This window comes from Rutidosis leptorrhynchoides, chromosome 6 (genome assembly GCF_046630445.1).
Source record: "Rutidosis leptorrhynchoides isolate AG116_Rl617_1_P2 chromosome 6, CSIRO_AGI_Rlap_v1, whole genome shotgun sequence".
NCBI classification, from domain to species: domain Eukaryota; kingdom Viridiplantae; phylum Streptophyta; class Magnoliopsida; order Asterales; family Asteraceae; genus Rutidosis; species Rutidosis leptorrhynchoides.
This window is the reverse complement of record NC_092338.1, coordinates 336,207,879-336,213,680: the sequence shown is the minus strand read 5'-3', so window position 1 is coordinate 336,213,680 and position 5,802 is coordinate 336,207,879.

Genomic DNA, 5,802 nt, shown 5'->3' with positions numbered 1-5,802 from the left:
AGTGGTAGGATCAAGGGGGAAGTAACCAATCGGGGGAAGCAGGGGAAGCAAAATCTTTTTTTTTCGTTTTTTGAAAAAACTTTGTTCACGAACATTATAGATTGGATGAAAATATGAACATTTAATAAAGACACTTTGTGATATATATATATATATAGTGAAGGGATCTAGAGAGAACTAAGAGTGGGAGAGAACTCATAGAACTCATATACTAAGCTCAATCTACACACAGATTAACCTCAATCTGCACACAGATTGACCTCAATCTGCACACAGATTGACCTCAACACACAGAATGAGTTTAGGTTGTGAGTTTTCTGAGTTCTCTTCTACCCTTCGTTCTTTTTGGATCCTCCCCCTATATATATATATATATATATATATATATATATATATATTATCACGTGAATTTCCTTCAAATTTTCTATCTTCTTTTTTTGTCTTTTTCTTTAAATTTACAATTTACTCCCATCATACTTGGGTACTAATTGTAATTTATTAGGATATAAAAGATAATTTCAGGGGTGTAAAAGTTAAATTCACTATTTAATATAAATTCCCCAAAATTTTCTTACGCATTTATCTTTTTGTTCGCCGCGAGTTAGGTTCCACCGCCATCACCTTTCAACTCGTAATAATTTTACGAACAGAACGCAATAATCTGTATTCGAAATGGAGCTTCGATGCACTACCAACGAAATATTTCTTTTTGGCAATAAATATGGAAGTGGTTTGAATTTATAGTTCAAGTTTTTAAAATATTTATGAACACATAAATATAACTATTATAATATTAATTATACATGACGACTCCTCCGAGTACCTATTTTGCTGAAATGACCAACAACTTTTCTATAATTAAATTGTCGGGTTACAATTTTATTTAAAAAATAATTGTATATAACGATACTAAAATAACATAGCTTATACTTTACTAATGTTACGTTCCATAGTAAATTTTCAATGTACTCTAAATATTACGTAGTATATAATTTATATATTAATTGTAGATATTAAGTTACTAACACCACTAAAAATAACTTTTAAATTTTTTTCAACATCGCGACCTATTAAATTCAAAAGAACTTTTAAAATTCGCCAATTACACTTTCTCTTAAATTCAAAAGGAATTTTTAAAATTCGTCAACACCACATGCTCTTAAACTTAAAAGAATTTTAAAATTTTGTTAACACTACGGGCTCTTAAATAATTCTTATATTTTTCCTATTTTTTTGTATCTCTATTTATATACCAATATAGATTGCAAATTACAATTTTTGCACGATATTTTACACACCCGTGCAATGCACGGACTCTAAAACCTAGTGTATATATATATATATATATATATATATATATATATATATATATATATATATATATATATATATATATATATATATATATATATATATATATATATATATATATAAAAGGTAGGATGATGTGAAACGTGTTTATAATTGAAACATTAATGGAAAGTTGATTTATACATACATCATATATTCATCTATGACGTGGTAAAAAGCTTTTTTTTTTTTGGCAAATAACTTAATAACATTATAACGGATCCGAAGATCAACAAGTACAATCGATACAAATAATCCAAAACGAGATCTAGCCAAACGAAAACAAACCTAACAAAACCGCCTCACCGATAGTGAGAACACATTCATCTAGGAAGTAAAAACAAGGCTAAAACTATAACATATGGACGCAAAGTAACGACTGTACTAAAATGCAAACAAACTAAATAAATGACGGTGGTCGGGAGAACGCCAACCACCACACTAAAACAGTCCAGCAGCCACAAGTAACCCCAGCCGTCTAAAAATGAAACCAAAACCTGCAAAACACCAGAAACAAACCCAAGATCTGAACCAGATCTCCAACGGGGAGATCGTCGCCTGGTCCGACCCAAAGGCGTAACCTGAAAGGCAAGGAACCGAGATACAACCACGGCTAAAAATCACCCCGAACCCACAAGGAAGCCAAACCCGCCACCAAATCCTCCAAACCCGTAAACCCCGGACAAAAAACGCCACCAACAGGGTGGTAATTTACACAAACATCCACGGGCAAACACATCAATCGTGGTAAACAGCTACGGAGTATATTTTTAGATAACTTTATTTACATACCAGCTTTTGAAATATATTATACACATCAATCGTAACCAATCGAGGGGAAGCGGGGGGAAGCAAAATTTATTTAATTTTTTCCTTTTTTTGGAATTTTTTTTCGGCATCAAGATCACACGAAAATATAAACATTTAGAAGAGACACTTCGTGATGAATGTTATTATTTAGGTGGGAAAACGATCGACAAAAATAACATTCAAGATAATATTGTTCGTGAAGAATATGAATGTTTTTTTCTTCTTCATGTTTTGTGAAATAAAATTTAGCCCGATTTAGAGTGATGGGTTTAGGGTTTAGGGTTTGGTGTTTTGAGTTTATAGAATAAACCCAAAACACCAAACCCTAAACTCTAAACCCTAAACTCTAAACCGTTCGTGTTAAAAATTCAATCTAAATCCTAAATCTAAACCCTAAATCTAAACCCTAAACCCTAAATTTCTAAACCATAATATCTAAACCCTATAAACCCTAATATCTAAACCCTAATATCTAAACCCCAATAGCTAAAACTTCAACATACGCTCGAAAAACACGATAATTGTTATATATTACTTCTTCGAACGTTTTCCCGAAAAAATAAAAACATTTATCACAAAGTGTCTCTACTAAATGTTCATATTTTCATCCCATCTATAATGTTCGTGAACAAAGTTTTTTCAAAAAACGAAAAAAAAAAGTTTTTGCTTCCCCCGATTTCCCCCCGATTGGCTACTTCCCTATATATATATATATATATATATATATATATATATATATATATATATATATATATATATATATATATATATATATATATATATATATATATATATGGTGAGGATCCATGGAGAACCAAAGATAGTAGAGAACCCATTGAACTCGTGCATATTGAGTCAATCTCCTGCAGATTGACATTTTTTTTTTAGATTGAGTCAATCTGCGTGCATATTGACTTTTTTTTTGCATCTTTTTTTTTTTTGCATATTGATTTTTTTCTGTGCAGATTGACTTTTTTATTGTGCAGATTTAGTCAATCTGCGCATATTGACTTTTTTTGCAGTTTTTTTTTTTGCAGATTGACTTTTTTTTTTCTGTGCAGATTGACTTTTTTTTTTGCAGATTGAATTTTTTTGCAGTTTTTTTTTCAGATTGACATTTTTTTCAGTTTTTTTTTTTTTGCAGATTTTTTTTTTTTTGCAGATTGACTTTTTTTAGTGTGCAGATTGCCTATTTTTTTTAGTTTTTTTTTTGAAGCTCAATCTCCACATATATTGAAGTTCAATATATGAGTTCTATGGGTTCTCTACAGACTTTAGTTCTCTATGGATCTTTTCACTATATATATATATATATATATATATATATATATATATATATATATATATATATATATATATATATATATATATATATATATATATAAATTATATATATAAACTTATATGTATATATTAAATTATAATTAATAATTAATTCAATTTAATAAGAAAATGACACATAAGCAAAAACCATGTATATATATTTAATCAAGAGGGAAGCAATTTTTTGGGGGGAAGTAATTTTTTTCGTTTTTTCGAATTTTTTTCAGGCATCTAGATCACATGAAAATATGAACATTTAAAAAAGACACTTTGTGATGAATGTTATTATTTTGACGAAAAACTCTCGAAGAAAAAAAACATGCATCGTGAGTAATATTATGCTTCTGAGTTTTTTTTAGGGTTTAATAATTATGGTTCAAAAATTAGGGTTTAGCTATTAGGATTTAGGGTTTAGAAATTAGGATTTAGATTGAAATTTTAACACGAACGGTTTAGAGTTTAGGACTTAGGATTTTGAGTTTTGAGTTTTGGGTTTAGGGACTAAACCCAAAACACTAAACCTTAAACTCAAAATCGGGCTAAATTTTGAAAAAAAAAACTTCATATAAGATGATAGAAAATAACATTCCAAAAATATTATTAGGAATAACATTACTCATGATGAATGTTATCAATTATTTCTTCGATTGTTTTTCGCCTAAATAATAACATTTATCACAAAATATCTTTTTTAAATATTCATATTTTCACCTAAACTTGATGTCTGAAAAAAAATTCGAAAAAAACGAAAAAAATTTACTTCCCCCCACTTCCCCTAAAAAAGTGCTTCCCTCTTATATATCTATAGTTAATATTAAAATCTTATAATGATGATGTCATTATTAGACTAATTTCTTTGTTAAGAAAAAATTAAAAAGAAAAAGAAAAAAATTTAAACATGGTGGGTGACGTCATTAATCTAAATAATTTTGAATTAAAATTATATCTTATTAATTAATTATTATTATTATTAAATCTTATTAATAATTATTTTAATTATTAAAATTAAATAATTTTAAATAATTTTAATTAATTATTTTGAATTGAGTACGAGAATGTATAAAAGCTAGACAGAAGGAAACTAATTTTAAATTTATATTTTAATTTACATTTTTAAAATAAAATGACAACCAATATTATTTTACTTATGATTGGATGTGGATTGTTTAATATGCATTTTAGGTGTTTGGTGAAATGTTCAGCTGACGAGTTTCTTAGTCGGACTCTGTAGTTCCACGGGTCATTAAACTAAATAACTTTATCATTTACTTTCACTTAATACTTAAAACATATTATTAAACTGTTTCGTTTAAACAAACTCGTGGTTCCACAGGTGATTTCGATAGTGTATATATATATATATATATATATATATATATATATATATATATATATATATATATATATATATATATATATATATATATATATATATAGTGGCAGGATCAATGGGGAAGTAACCAATCGGGGGGAAGGAAAGAAAAAAAAATTCGTTTTTTTCCGGCATCAAGATCACACGAAAATATGAACATTTAGAAGAGAGACTTCGTGATGAATGTTATTATTTAGGCGGGAAAACGATCGACAAAAATAATATTCAAGATAATATTGTTCGTGAAGAATATGAACGTTTTTTTTTTCATGTTTTGTGAAGTAAAATTTAGCCCGATTTAGAGTTTAGGGTTTAGGGTTTAGGGTTTGATGTTTTGGGTTTATGGTTTAGCCCGATTTAGAGATTAGGGTTTAGGGTTTAGGGTTTAAGGTTTGGTGTTTTGGGTTTATTCCATAAACCCAAAACACCAAACCCTACACTCTAAACCCTAAACCCTAAACTCTAAACCGTTCGTGTTAAAAACTCGATCTAAATCCTAAATCTAAACCCTAAATCTAAACCCTAAACCCTAAATTTCTAAACCCTAATATTAAACCCTATAAACCCTAATATCTAAACCCCAATAGCTAAAACCTCAAAATACGCTCGAAAAACACGATAATTGTTATATATATTACTTCTTCGAGCGTTTTCCCGCCAAAATAAAAACATTTATCACAAAGTGTCTCTACTAAATGTTCATATTTTCATCTCATCTATAATGTTCGTGAACAAAGTTTTTTCAAAAAACAAAAAGAAAAAAAAAAGTTTTTGCTTCCCCCGCTTCCTCCCGAATGGTTACTTCCCTCTTGATCCTACCACTATATATATATATATATATATATATATATATCTCTCTCTCTCTCTCGAGCCGTCGAGGACAAGTGAACGAGTGGAGATCAAAAGTGTAGTTTCGTGTACTCCAACATTTCTCACCCTTCTCTTTA